We start from the raw sequence: 16,152 nt of genomic DNA, 5'->3' as shown, positions 1-16,152 counted from the left end.
GAAAATCCTCTGGCTTACTTGGTCTTGAGGATGGATCGCTGGCCAGAGCTTGCACAGTATGCAATTGAGCTACTGGCCTGTCCTGCATCCAGCGTTCTTATGGAACGCACCTTCAGTGCTTCTGGTGGCTTTGTAACCGATCACAGGGTGCGCCTGTTCACCGACTCGGTTGATCGACTTACCTTCATAAAGATGAATCAGTCTTGGATCACCACCAGCTATCAAGCACCTGAAGCTGATATAACCGAATAATTTTTTTTGAAATGTCACATCCTTTCAAGGCTGCCTATGCTGATGCTGAGTGACTGTCCTGTTATGTTGACTGACTATCCTCTTCCTCCTCAATGATCCCGCTGATATCTTGGAAGAACATTTTTGGTTCTGGGTGATGCCACCAGCCCAATTTTTCAGCCCCTGTTTAACAGGGGCGTGTAATTACAATTTTTCATGCAATGCTTTGCAGCAGGGCTCATTTCTGCACTCCAACTAAAGTATATGGGAGAGGTTGCAGTGTCGTGGCACCAGCACCAGTGGCTAAGGCCCAATTTTTCAGCCCCTGTTTAACAGGGGCATGTAATTACAATTTTTGATGCAATGCTTTGCAGCAGGGCTCATTCCTGCACTCCAAATATAGTATATGGGAGAGGTTACAGTGTTGTGGCACCAGCACCAGTGCCTAAGGCCCAATTTTTCAGCCTCTGTTTATCTGGGGCATGTAATTACAATTTTTGATGCAATGCTTTGCAGCAGGGCTCATTCCTGCACTACAACTAGAGTATATGGGAGAGGTTGCAGTGTATAGGCCCAATATTTCAGCCCCTGTTTAACAGGGGCATGTAATACAGTTTTTGATGCAATGCTTTGCAGCAGGGCTCATTCCTGCACTTCAACTAAAGTATCTTGGAGAGGTTGCAGTGTTGTGGCACCAGCAAGCAGTGCCTAAGGCCCAATTTTTCAGCCCCTGTTTAACAGGGGCATGTAATTACAATTCTTGATATAATATTTCACAGCAGGGCCCGTTCCTGTGCCCACCGAGAGTAACTGTGAGGACTTATAGTGTTGTGGCACCAGCACCACCACCACAACCACCAAAGGCCCAATTTTTCTACCACTGTTCAACAATGGCATGTAATTACAATTCTTGATATAATCATTCACAGCAGGGCGCTCCAGCGCCCACCAAGAGTCACTTTGAGGGCTTACAGTGTTGTGGCAACACCAACACCTTGTTCCGCCATTTCTGCAGAGCATGTAGGCAGGTCCCTACTTTCAAACATCCAACTTACAAACGTCTCCTACTTGCAAACAGAAGTAGACAACAGGATGTGAGATGAAAAAAGACGGACGGCCAAAAAAATTATACAGGGGTGATAACCCTTCCCATATTTTCCAAAAAAGCTTAAAAATAGATTTTTTTGACTGGAGCTACACTTTCAAAATGTACCAGTTCAAAAATACAAACAGATTCTACTTAACACAACAAACCTACACAGTCCCTGTCTTGTTTGCACCGCCTGTATAATGCTATTCTGAGTATATAGGGCCTGGGGGCCCCACGCCTATCCTTTTCTTTTTATTTGGGTACGGGGTTCCCCTTAATATCCATGCAAGACCCAAAGGAGCTGGTAATGGGCAGGGGGGCTACCCAAGCCATTTTTCTCAATGATTTTCATCCATATTGCCGGAACCAGATATTACAAGCAGTTTTAAATGACTTTTTTTCCGTTAAATGTAATTTTGTGCAGGGACTGTTCTAAACACGGGAAACACATGGCACTTCACAGGCATACTATAGACACCCCCCAGGCACAATATTTAAAGGAATATTTCACTTTTTTTCACTTTAATCGTCATTAAAATCAGTGCTCCCGAAAAAACTTCAGTTTTTAAAAACTATTTTGCCATTGACCCATGTCCCCTGGGGCAGGAGCCAGGTCCCCAAACCCCCTTTAGCACAATATCTTGCATATTAGCCATTAAAATTAGCACCTTTTATTTCGAACGTTCGAGTCCCATAGACTTCAATGGGGTTCTAAAGTTCGCACAAATTTTTGGTCCGTTTGAAAGTTCTGGTGCGAACCGAACCAGGGGGTGTTCGGCTCATCCCTAGCGGTGACGTACAACACGTACGACGGGACTAGAAAAAGGAAGTTCAATACCCAGTAGCCAATAGCTTCCATCTCATAGTTGAATATGAGCATGCGTGAATTTTTGCATGGAAAATAGCATATACGCAATTGGAATTTCCTTCTGGAAAATTGAGAACATGTTCTCAAATTTTTGCTGGCGGGAATTCGGCCAGCTAAATTCTGATGGAGCATACACACAACCGCATTTTCTGATGAAAAGCTCTCATTGGTCTTTTGCTGGCCGAAATTCCGCTCGTGTGTACCATAACTTGTCATAATGTTATCATTTTCAGTTAATGTGAGCAAAACCGTTCACAATCTGAATATATATATATATATATATATATATATATATATATATATATATATATATATATATATATATATTACACATTAAATTTAAGAGAAGAATAGCTGTACTTCTCTTAAATCAAATGGAACAATAAATATTTTACAGAAATCCCTTGCTTTTTGGTTTATTTTTGTTGAATTCCAGGGACCGACTAGGTTACATGCTTACACATAAATTTTCTCTTCTCAGTATTGTCCATTGACAAATTTATATAATATACAGTATATATATATATATATATAACTTCTCACTACCGGGGAGAGCAACATAAATAAATAAAGCCCCAACAGGAGATTGAACCTGCTCCCTGATCTAAAATTAGGGAATTACTGAAACATTGGGCTATAGATGCACTTAGAGGTTTTTAAACATCTTAAGAATTACACATACATTCATCTACTTTAGCTAGGGCTGTTCATGTCACAGCACAAATTGATGGGACTATGGGACTATGCCACTTTCTAACTTAAAATTTGAAGCCACAGTAAATTTGATGGACAGATTCATCCCTGAGCAGCTTTTTGAGGAGTGAATTATATGACTAAATATGGCAAATGTACAATGACAACTAATCAATACACAGCTCAGCAGGAAACATATTAATCTGATAATGCAGCTTTCATACTCATTATCCAGTCATCCAAGCTTGATTTAACTCCAGCAGTGGAGAGAAACAAAAAGCATGCTCTGTAATGTGACATAGAGTATGCTGCGTGTAAAAAACAGCGATGGCTATAGTCCATTACAATCAGATAGACGTAGAAGTTTAGATTAGCCTGACCACTGAAAGTTTTTTTTTTTCAATTGGGTTGTTATGGCTGATATTTTATATAATTGTTTTTTGGTATCCAGTCCAAAGGACAGTGCTGAAATATCTCATTAAACAGGACTATTGCACTCTCGTTTCCAATATTTCTGATTTTATAGGACATTTGTGACCAAATAAAAGAGAGCTTTATTGGACGTAGCTCCCTACAATGGCCTATAATCATATTTTATTTTTTATGCTTTGGTTTCCACCTACATTGCCTTGCAAAAGTATTCACCCCCCTTGGCTTTTTACCTATTTTGTTACATTACAGCCTTTAGTTCAATGTTTATTTAATCTGAATTATATGTGATGGATCAGAACACAATAGTCAGAGTTGGTGAAGTAAAATTAGAAAAATATATACATAAAACTATTTTTAAGAAATAAAAAACTGATAATTGGCATGTGCGTGCGTACTTACCCCCTTTGTTATGAAGCCTATCAAAAGCTCTGGTGCAACCAATTACCTTCAGAAGTCACATAATTAGTAAAATGATGTCCACCTGTGTGCAATCTAAGTGTCACATGATCTGTCATTACGTATACATACCTTTTTGAAAGGCCCCAGAGGTTGCAACACCTAAGCTAGAGGCACCACTAAACAAACACTGCCATGAAGACCAAGGAACTCTCCAAACAAGTAAGGGACAATGTTGTTGAGAAGTACAAGTCAGAGTTAAGTTATAAAAAATATCCAAATCTTTGATGATCCCTAGGAGCACCATCAAATCTATCATAACCAAATGGAAATAACATGGCACAACAGCAAATTTGCCAAGAGGTGGCCGCACACCAAAACTAATGGACCGGGCTAGGAGGGCATTAATCAGGGAGGCAGCACAGAGACCTAAGGTAACCCTGGAGGAGCTGCAGAGTTCCACAGCAGAGACTGGAGTATCTGTACATAGGATGACAATAAGCCGTATGCTCCATAGAGTTGGGCTTTATAGCAGAGTGGCAAGAAGAAAGCCATTACTTTCAGCAAAAAAAATGCCACGTTTTTAGTTTGCAAAAAGGCATGTGGGAAACTTCCAAAATGTATGGAGGAAGATGCTCTGGTCTAATGAGACTAAAATTGAACTTTTTGGCCATCAAAGAAAATGCTATGTCTGGCGCAAACCCAACACATCACATCACCCAAAGAACACCATCCCCACAGTGAAACATGGTGGTGGTAGCATCATGCTGTGGGGATGTTTTTCAGCAGTTAGGACTGGGAAACTGGTCAGAGTTGAGGGAAAATGGATGGTGCTAAATACAGGGATATTCTTGAGCAAAACCTGTACCACTCTGTGTGTGATTTGAGGCTAGGATGGAGGTTCACCTTCCAGCAGGACAATGACCCCAAACAGACTGCTAAAGTAGTGGTTTAAGGGGTAACATGTGTTGGAATGGCTTAGTCAAAACCCAGATCTCAATCCAATACAAAATCTGTGGTCAGACTTAAAGATTGCAGTTCACAAGAGCAAACCATCCAACTTGAAGGAGCTGGAGCAGTTTTGCAAGGAGGAATGGGCAAAAATCCCAGTGGTAAGAGGTGGCAAGCTCATAGAGACTTATCCAAAGTGACTTGGATCTGTCATAGCCGCAAAAGGTGTCTCTACAAAGTTTTGACTTTAGGGGGGTGAATAGTTATGCACATTGACTTTTTCTGTTATTTTGTTGTTTGCTTCACAATAAAAAAACAAAAAGTTGTGGGCATGTTCTGTAAATTAAATGATGCAAATCCTCAAACAATCCATGTTAATTCCAGGTTGCGAGGCAACAAAACATGAAAAATGCCAAGGGGGGTGAATACTTTTACAAGGCACTGTATATCTTTCTGTGGCTGCATGTGATTTTAGAAGCACAGGGGTGCATATCTGTTGGTAGCATCTATTAAACCTGTTCTTTGCCTGTTTGTAACACACATTATACTTGCATTTTGGGAAAGGAGCAAGCCCGAGAGTCAATTTTACAGCAAGATAGATTATCAGCATTACATACAAGCAATTAGCATCTTCAGATTGAGAGGTCAGCAATGGCAACCTCTATGATTCTCTCATAAAAGGTTTCTGTAAATTGTGTATCCAGGTGTACATAAGAAATAAATACAAGATAATTAAAAAGGGCCAGCTTACTGTCCCCTTGATTGATTGACCTTATTACTGTTATGGCAAGGTATAAAACTAAAAAAAAAAGGCTAAAATGTAAAAAGGTTAAAGTTACTTACCATTGATATAAGGGGATTAATTAATAGACTCTAGTTATTTTCCTAAACTGCCAGATTTTTTCAAATGAAGCCCACATTCATCTATCACCTTTATCTATCAGCCTGTTTATGATGATTTCCCTACATGTAGACAATTGCTTTAACAGGCTTCTGTGTTTGACTGATATGAACCCTTGACAGCCTGGCATTACCCTTATCGCCTCTTTCACTATCCTAAATAACAATCAGCAGTGGGCAGATGGGCAGGCCTTGGTGCAAAAGGGAAGTTTCTAGCAGGGTCAGTGTGTATTGTTGGCAGCATCTAGTGTGTACAGTGTCTATTACCAAGAGGTGCATGTGGACAGCACCCCTGACAAGCCGAGATGACACCCCATTTAGGAAAGGCTGCCCTTGGTATCACAGACTATACAGCTCTTACACTTATCCAAACCTAAATCAATTGTGTGTACGTAGAGGTTATATGCTTCTCGGTTTTAATCAAACATGTATCTTTTAGCTAGATTCATAAGACTCATCTAGCACGTCAGTACATATTTTTAGCTGTTCATACTGTATTAATCAGTGTGTCCTTGGAAATGGCGCACTGAATACAGCTGGGAGAGAAGGATGACAATACCAGATTGTTCATCTCACCAGCGAACATTCTGATCATCAACACCTTTTGCTACAGCTTTGATGCAGATGCACCTGAAGAGCAGACAATTAGGAGCTGAAGGAGGGCTCCCATCTGGAAAGCGGGCTATACAATTTGTTCACACAATTAGAGGAGTCACGGTAGACACGCTTTGCCAGGTACTTCAACTAACAAACAGACGCCACTCTCTGCTTTTCTCATCGATTCAATAAAAGTTGCACTTTCCATGACAACACATGAATTACATGACACTTACGCCATGAATGCTAGTATTCTTTCACTTTATTTTTTCTTATTAACACAACTCAAGGCTCGAACATAGAGCATTTCATTCTAGCTTGCCATTTTGAGCTCCTCCCGATTGCAATAGGGCTGCATTTTCATTTTTTTGTTAATGTTATTTACGGTCTTTCATTTATCCATCGATTATCCTCCTCTGATAACTCAGCGAAAGATAATGGATGGGGAGATCGATCTGTAGTATGAGTACAAATGTACTGGACTCCACTAATGTTTTAATTTCATTTTCAAGACCCCGAGGGCTGCACATATCAGATTACAATTGTCGTTATAAAGGTAACATTGGAAGCAAGTTTTCCCACAATTCAGGGATTTAATAGTTTAAGTTTAAAGGGAGCTAGTTATGTTTTTAGATCACAGTGCTGTAAAGCAAATTCAAACAATATAGACATATCCACAAAAATGTGTACAATTCTGTGCTAAGTGCATTAATATATCAACAGGGAAGCTGCTCTCATTATATCTAGATAAAAATAATAAAACAAGTGATTCCCCAAATATGCTGCACTACCACTTTAAATATACATTTTAAATAAGGTAGAACAATCAATTTAATACATAATGACATACAAATAAAGTGAAACAAGTGAATTATGAAAAAATTGTTATAGTGAAATCAAAAAAGTACAAACAGCTTCCTTAGAGGAAAAGGTGTACCAAAACAGTCCAATTCCAAATCCTTAAGTAGAAGCCTCCTCTGTGTGAATGCTAGCTATCACCAAAAGCACTAAGGACTTACACCAAATATTAAGATCTCAGAATAAAAAAAGGTCATATCATGCATAAAAGTAAGCTCTCCAGCAAGGCAGCAGAACACCACCAGCCAATCATAAAATAAATATGCCTCCTCAAATCATCAGCATACCATGTAAAGAAGAGCGCTCCACATAGAGCAGGTTAACAATTTTACATTAATTAACAAAATCAAGTACTAAAAACTCGCAAAGGTAAGTAAACAAGCTTGCAAACAAGTACATTTGTCCTCTCACCATTATGCTATCTCACACAGAATGTGACGATGCCACCATATCATACTCTACCCAACATGTTTTGTCAAAGGTGACATCATCAGGGGCCATCTTTTTTGGTTGCAATTCAATAATTATTGTGATTTTTATTTCATGTTTTTGACTTTATTTGTATTTGTTTATGTATTAAGTTGATTGATTCATTGTATTCACAATTTATATTTAAAGTGCTAGCGCAATATGGAAATATTTTTTTTTTTTTTTAAATGAAATGTGGAATAATTATCAGAATAAAAAGTCAGCAGTTTTTGACATATTTTACAAAAAAAGTTTATTGTCACTCAATATTATTATTATTATATTTCAGCATGTTTAGCATTATATTTTATTGTATAAATGCATAAAGACTTGATAAGCTAATTATTTTTAGTGAATCTGATGCAAATTTTCCTACTTGAAGATTCTGCTAGTAACAAAAAAACACCAAACGACTTACTCTTAGTCAATAGCAATGTTGTCAGTCTTTAGTAATTGCTTGTTTGTTGGCCATTGGAGACCTAACAGGAAGTGCAACAGCAAAATAATGGCATGGTAGACTGACAACGCTTCAACTACTTGAGAGTTAGCAGCTTAGCGTTGTCAGTCTGCAACAATAAGTGCTGAAGCAGAATCTCCGCTTAAGAAAAGATTCAACAGATTCTCAAAAATGATTTAAGAAAACATTTGAGATGTTCCCAAACATACTGAAAAATTGATTTGGGTATTTCCTACATGTTAATGTAAAACCACAGCAAATGTTTCTGATTTCAGTTTTGAGTAGATTGGGGAAGGGTTAAAACCTTGAGTTGGATATTTATTATTGCCTGTGTCGTCAACAGGTAGGAGATTTCCCCTCACCTACAGCATATCTATAGCAAAATATGGGAGAAAATCTCTGAAATGGGGACAAGGGAGCAATAAAATCACTTTTTAAAATTATCATTGATAAGAGTTAGAACTTGACCTGTTGTTTATGGTAGCATGAGGACAGAAAGCAAGGAGAAACTCCTTAGTGGGGTCACAGAGAGCAAAAAAAACCTGACAGGTTTTTACCCAACCTTTTTTTTATCAGGTTTAATTTTTTAGCAAAAATAAAGAAAATAAAACATAACATACATTTAAGCAAAGAAACAATTTAACAAATAGAACAGTATCATCAACTGTGCTTTTTGTTCGTTTATTGTCCAGCCCTTCAGAACTGTTCAAGAGAGAAGGAAAGAAAGAGAAAAAAAAATTCTTCTCTTTCTCTCTCTTCCTCTCTAACCCTTCCCTACGCTTCCACACATACACGATTCATAGTTTAAGGAGTCTATCAAACTACATTTTAAGTGAAGATCATATTTTGCAGGAAATTGTTTCTCACACAACTAGTTTCTTGACGGAAAATATCATAGAATTCAATTTCAATTACTTTCTAAAGAAGAATGCTGCCAACTAATACTTGTAAGCCTCCTTCAAACTGAAAAGGCTGATGGTGTAGAGCTGCACGAGAAAGTTAATATAAGGTCAGATACATAACTTTATTACAGACAGAGAAACTTTTACATATCTACTGGTGAATTTTATTTTTAAAATGAAACAAACAGTACGTTGAGAATTCATATTGATACCTGTAAAGAAATTAGAAAAATGTGCTAACTGCAAACTATTATATATAAATATATATTATAATAAAAAAAAAAGATTCAAGTTGTATATATAACCAACCCTTTAATTTAGTTTGGATATAGTATGAAAGGAGGAAACCCCTGCCAAGTGTTTATTGATGTCCATTCCCCAGCTGAGGTGATCCAACCTCTGTTTGTGTGCTTTGTCATTGAGAAAAAAAATTATGGGAAATCCAAAATTTTACAGTTCTCACTAGAACAATATATTAAAGTAAATCTGCCAATGAGGACACCTGTTTCAGTGAAATTTGCATAGCACAGACAGCGCATGTGATTGCACAGCAATGCGGGCCGATTCACATGCGATGATTGTCATCACATATGTGTGAACCAGCACTATGCCATTTGATTCCTGCACCTTTTTTACAGTTCGCATTGTGATCTGCGAACTGATCTGGGGGTGTCATTAACTTTAGATTGACACCCTCAGCAGTTTGCAGCTCTCAGTGTGAACCACTGTGCAATTCAGGTGCAATGCATGAACCTACACTGGATTTGCAGGGATTTGCATCGCACCAGTGTGAACCGAGCCTAAAAGAGTAAATGCGATAATGCAGAAACATGGAGTCTAAATTAGTAGGTTCGTATGTACTCTCCATTTTTCATGTGGGAACTGATGTGAATGAAGAGTGAGTAATGCACTGCATAAACTGATGGTACTATAAATAAAAGTAATAAATACAATAAAAAAAGCGGAAATTTAAATAGTCTGAGTTTTCTTATGTAATTAAAACTTCTTGCAGACATTAGTCAGTTGGCTGTGCATGTGCAGCTGATCAATAATTTTCCTAACCAAATATCTTTCTACAAACATGCATGTTGGCTAAATGTTGGTTTGTGTCTATGGAGGAGGGCAAATGCTGGAATGTCATTGGGGAAACAAAACGATCAAAATGGAAAATCCATCATGACCACTCACCTTTCCCCCAAGTAGGCTCAGCCAGGAAGTGTTGACCAAGGTTGTAGAAGGGCCCAACAAGCTTATAAATTGTTTCTTGATTCAAGCATAAGCAGTTGGGCTGGATGAATATTCTATAAAGCCTGTAAACACCTTCAGTTAGAAGATAGTAGAGTTAATAAATCAAAACATCTTATGTTTTATCACAGTCATTCACACATTACTTAATAAGTCTTATCCAAGGTCAACAATACATGAGCATAATCGATGCTTTGTCTTACCTAGTCCTTGTAAGTTAACTGTATTCAGTAAATCTTCTATCCGCCTGTGTTTTAATTCCTCTTAAAGTGTATATTCTTGCTTCTTTTTGAAAATCTCATTGTGAAATGAATAAAGAGATATTTTTAATTATCTTACAGATGTATCTTATATAGAAAAAAAATACATTTAATTATTAGCAGTTAGACAATGAAATAGAACACAGTATGATGTCTATTGTCTGATATATAGCAAAGCATTTTCTTTATTTATTAAGTTAAAATAACAAAATAGAATTAATTAAAAGCTAGAAGCTTACAATAGGTCTTAAGAAATGTTGGCTGAGATATTAGTTTAACAAAACAAAATTTAAAAACAGGGAGTACGGAACTTATAAATTACAATATCTGGGGCAAATGAGCCTTTAAAAAAGAACATACACCGAAAACAATTTTATTTTTTTTTTTTTTAAAGCAGAATTCAACCCAAAAATGGAACGTCCATTTTAAGTGATGGTGACCCCCTTAAATGCCACATTTGGCATGTCATTTTTTTTTAGGGGGGGGGGAGCGGATACCCAGTTTTTATGGGCACCTAGCTCCCACTTCCTCGCCCGGCTCCACGGCACTAGAAGGAAGTTAACCTCTCCCCCCCTCCCTCCCTGCAAACTTCTGGGACACGTCACAGGTCCCAGAAGATTGCCTGAGCATTCACAGCATTCAGCGCGGCTCGCGCATGCGCAGTGTGTGCGTGGCTGTGAAGCCACCGCCGGGAGCCTACAGTTAGAACGTCAGCATCTCGGAGAGGAGGTGGAGAGGAGCAGAACGTCGTACGCCCGCATCACTGCACTGTGGGAAAGGTGAGTGTCTGTTTATTAAAAGTCAGCAGCTACACTTTTTGAAGCTGCTGACTTTTAAATGGGTGGAACTCCGCTTTAAGTCTTGACATTTAAATTATACTCTTTATTATCAAACTTGTCAAACTGTTAAAGAGGCCTTAAGGATTTACAGGGGCTCATTTACTAAAACTGGAGAGCGCAAAATCTGGTGCAGCTCCCAGTTTTTCTTTGTCAAAGCTTAAAGAGGAAGTAAAGGCAAAAAAAAATAAAAAATAAAAAACACACCCTGTAAGACAAAGACATAATGAGCTAGTATGCATAGCATACTAGCTCATTATGAATAACTTACCTGACAACGAAGCCCCCGAAGCGGTCCTCTGTCTTCCTCTTCGCCTCTGCCATGTATCCCGCAGCAACTTCCGGGTCTCGCTGCTCCGGCACTGTGATTGGCTGGAGCCGTGATGACGTCACTCCCATGCATGCGCACGGGAGCTGACACTCGTGGCATATCGCCACGATCTGCGGCCAGCCCAGTGCGCCTCCACACCGCTGTCTACGGTGCATGCGCCGTAGACAGCAGTGGCTGTCTTCGGGTAAATATCTCCTAAACTGTATAGGTTTAGGAGATATTTCTTGGACCTACAGGTAAGCCTTAATCTAGGCTTACCTGTAGGTCAACGTGGTTTGTAAGGGTTTACAACCACTTTAAAGCAGTGTTTCAGCTGAAAAATTTTTTTTTTTAAAAGTCAGCAGCTAAAAAAAAAGTAGCTGCTGACTTTTAATAAGGAGACTTACCTTTCCAGGGCGCACGGGATGTCGGCCGCCGAGGCCGACATGTCCCTCGGCTCTCGGGTCCCAGCGCTGCCATCCTTACTAAGGGAAACAGGCAGTGGAGCCTTGCGGCTTCACTGCTAGTTTCCTGCTGCACATGCGTGAGTCGTGCAGCGCTTTGTGAATGGGATGCGATGCGTTAGGGAACACACAGTTCCCAGAACACAGCGCGCCCCATTACCCAGAAGACAACGTGACGAGGAGAGAAGACGAAGATCACCGAGGAGAAGGAAGAAGGCAGATTAGAAAGACTGCCTAGCAACAGGGATTTCTGACAAGGTAAAAAAAAAAAATTCACTTTTTTTTTTTTTTAAGAATATTAATGATCTTTTTTTTGTTTTTTTTTAGGGTGGCCCTCCACTTTAATTAAACAATATGAAGTTAGAAGCTGATTGGCTAACATGCACTGCTGCATCAGATGTTACACTCCCTAGTTTTAGTACATTAACCACACGATGTTACTGAATTTCTATTTTTTTTTAAAGGTCAACCTTAGTCCATAGGGATAACACACACACACACACACACACACACACACACACACACACACACACACACACACGGGACTACGTCTATTGACGTAGTCCCGTGCATGAGCGGCTTGCGCGCCCCCTGAGGGGCGCGCGCGGCGCGCTCTGTGATCGGCGAGTCTACGAGACTCGCCTGATCACCGATCCGTGCAAGGGGTCGATCCCGACCCCTTATCACGTGATCAGCTGTCAGCCAATGACAGCTGATCATGTGATATAACGGAGCCGGTAATCGGCTATTATTCCTCCTCGCGCTGTCAGCGCGAGGAGAAAAAAAAAAGCCGATCACCGGCGGCCGTGATCGGGACATCAGTCCCGATCATGGCCAGCACTGCTAGTGCCCACCTGCAACCCTGTCAGTGCCCACCTGCCCCCTGCCAGTGCAACAATAAAAAAAGTAAGTGCCCCCCGTCAGTGCCACCCAGCAGTGCCCATAGTGCCACCCAGCAGTGCCCACAGTGCCACCCAGCAGTGCCCACAGTGCCACCCAGCAGTGCCCACAATCTGCCTTAACAAAGGTGCTGCACCTGTGCCACATATCCGTGCCCATCAGTGTCATCTACCAGTGCCCAGCAGTGCCGCCCATCAGTTCCCAGCAGTGCCACCTATCAGAGCCACCTATCAGTGCCACCTATCAGTGCCCATCAGTCCCATCTATCAGTGGTACCTATCAGTGCCCATCCGTGCCACCCATCCGTGCCACCCATCCATGCCACCCATCTGTGCCACCCATCCGTGCCATCTTATGTGCCCATCTTTGCCCATCAGTGCCACCTTATCTGTGCCCATCGGTGCTGCCTTATCTGCGCCTATTTGTGCCGCCTTAACTATGCCTATCAGTGCCCACCAGTGCAGCCTATCAGTGCCCACCAATGCAGCCTATCAGTGCCCACCAATTCAGCCCATCAGTGCCCACCAGTGCAGCCTATCAGTGCTGCCTCATCAGCGCACTTCAATGAAGGAGAAAAATGACCCGTTTGCAAAATTTTATAACAAACTTTTAAACATGATTTTTTTTTTTTTGCATCTTTTTTTGTTTGTTTAGCAAAAAATAAAACTCCCAGCTGTGATTAAATACCACCAAAAGAAAGCTCTATTTGTGGGGAAAAAATGATAAAAATGTCATTTGGGTACAGTGTTGTATGACTGCGCAATTGTCATTCAAAGTGCATCAGCGCTGAAAGCTGAAAATTGCTCTGGGACTGAGGGGGGTTTAAGTGCCCAGTAAGCAAGTGGTTAAAGGTAACAGGATATTTTTTTTTTAAATTAGTGAGCCCTGCATGATAAATAAATGCTCCTGGAGACAAAGATCTGTCCAATAAAATATACCTAAAAAGACAGTATTTATGTGTTAACCAGTAAACATTTCACAGAGAAACCCAAAACTAAAAGTTTGAAGCTATCCCTTGAAATCTCCATTCCATTTGCAATTACAATGTAACCTTGCTTTCGGGCATTCACACTGTACAAGTGTATAGACCTTTATTAGCATGCCAATAGATTTTTACATGTTTTACAGCCGATGTTTCTAAAAAGAGTAAATGACATGCTAAAAAAAAGCTATTAAAAGTCCAGGAAACCAAAACAAACACACCTTTTACCTTTCACAGGTGCATGTTTAATAATGCAGAGGCTGTTTATTTTATCCATTGTGTAAAGGATTGTAACATTGTCTACTAATGATGTGGCTATTTTTACTTATGTTGTTACAATAAAGAATAAAATTGCAGCTAGTTTACAATTACGTAAGGACTATGTTGGAATTATAAATTAAATGCAGAAACCACCTTTAACATGAGCTGTGTAAAGCAATCTGGGACAATGCAAAAGTCACTTTTACTTTTTTTAATTCATGTTATTGTTGCCAGAAAATCAGCACTCTTTTTTTAATTTTTTTTATTATTATTATTATTATTATTACTTATTTATTTTTTACTTATTCATTATGGACACTTTTGGAGAGAGCTACTTGTGAACTGCAAGAAAGTTAAACCTTCTCACACTTCTCCATTGATAGATGCTTTATCCCTTGTACACACGGTCGGACATTCCGACGGAAAATGTCCGATCGGACCATGTTGTTGGATAATCCAACCGTGTGTGGGCTTCATCGAACTTTTTCTGTTGGAATGTCCGACCAACAAAGTTTGAGAGCTGGATATAAAAATTTTCCGACAACATGATCCGATCGGACTTTGTCCGATCGTTTTTGAGTGAGTGAGTGACTTGTATAGCGCTACCTATGCGAACTGAATCGCCTCATGGCGTTTTCTTGCCATCAAAGTCCATCTGCAGCTTTGCGCGGTCCTTTACCCAACATGCTTACAAACACATACAACATTGACATACACATACACATATTGAGGCCAATTTTTTAGACAAGGTCTAATTAATCTACCAGCATGTCTTTGTAGAGAATTCCGATCGGACAAAGTGCCATGCATGCTCAGATCAAATTCCTAGACCAAAGCTATTGGCTACTAGCCTGAACGTTGTCCCGTCGTAACTAAATAACGTCATCACGTTACAAACTAATTTTCCAACAACTTTGTCTGACCGTGTGTATGCAACACCAGTTTCAGACAAAATTTGGCAGATTTTGTTGTCGGAATGTCCGACCGTGTGTACAAGGGCTAAGACAATTGTTCACCATGTCCACGCTTATTAAATAGCCAGTCAATTCAAATAAAGGTGGTATGGCTTTTTTGTCCACCTAGGAGTTCTGAATGTTTCTGCACACTTTTAAATCATCTAGCATCCATTTTTATTTTTTTTTTGGAACAAAAAAATAAATAAAAAGTTCAACAGGGTGAGAGGAACACTCATATAATAGCTGCAACGGGTGCACAAACCAGGGACTCAAGCATAGAGACTTATCAAGTGACTTAGCTCCTCCACCATCTAGTGAAAACTGAGTTTTTGATGAACTGACCCTTTAATTGGAAGCTGAAAGAATTGGTAAAAAAACTTGTTACTTCAATTTGAAAATAGCTGCATACCCAAGCATTCTTTTTTTGGGTGGCAGGTTCTGTTTAATGCTGGGCATAAGTCCTGCCCTTTTGAAATTACTAAAGTGTCTATTTCTTAAAAAAAAAAATTTATTGAGCAAAAGTCTCGGTCAGATGTCATGAATAATCCTGTTTTTTGCCTAAGGCTCGGTTCACACTGGATGCCAATGTGCCTCTCAGCAGGGATCCTGTGCGTCGTTATTTACCGTTTAGGGTCTGAATTTTAGGTTGGATTCGAACCTGAAACAGATCAAAAGACGCACAGTGCTCCTGTGCAAATTTCCACCGGAGCCGCATCAGAGATATGTGATCCTGGCTCCATAGAGAGTTGGTCACATTCTCCTTCTATTGCAAAATGGATATGGAGATCCCGCATCCAATTTGCAATTGTGTGAACCCGGCCTAATACATTTATTCCCTATGATTATCATCTATATGTAGTGGACATAATATAATATTTTCCTTAAAGCAGAACTTCGCTTAATAATGGAAGTTCCGCTGTTTCTATTCCTCCTCCCTCCTCTAACAATAATGGAAACTTTTTTTCTTTTTGTGGTTACCGTTACCTAGTTTTGACAGGTACCTGCTCCCACTTACTCTCAAATCGCCTAAGCCAGTGTTGGTGAACCTTGGCACCCCAGATGTTTTGGAACTACATTTCCCATGATGCTCATGCA

General features: G+C 39.8%; 1 long non-coding RNA gene across 2 annotated transcripts in view; it reads right to left on the bottom strand.

Annotated features, from left to right (window-relative positions):
• LOC143989380 (uncharacterized) overlaps positions 1-16,152 on the bottom strand; it is a 153,279-nt gene that overhangs the window by 31,891 nt on the left and 105,236 nt on the right. The window contains exons 2-3 of one of the 2 annotated variants that reach the window (XR_013277030.1): positions 10,292-10,385; positions 10,032-10,163 (exon numbers count right to left, since the gene is read on the bottom strand). This is a non-coding gene — a long non-coding RNA (uncharacterized LOC143989380). The remainder of the gene's footprint in view (positions 1-10,031; positions 10,164-10,291; positions 10,386-16,152) is intronic. The other variant, XR_013277034.1, reaches the window with a different exon arrangement.

Source organism: Lithobates pipiens, unplaced genomic scaffold (assembly GCF_037356315.1).
Source record: "Lithobates pipiens isolate NorthernLeopardFrog02 unplaced genomic scaffold, aLitPip1_a1.2 Scaffold_1, whole genome shotgun sequence".
Taxonomy (NCBI): Eukaryota; Metazoa; Chordata; class Amphibia; order Anura; family Ranidae; genus Lithobates; species Lithobates pipiens.
The sequence above is the reverse complement of the archived record's forward strand: the minus strand, read 5'-3'. Positions and strand labels throughout refer to the sequence as shown.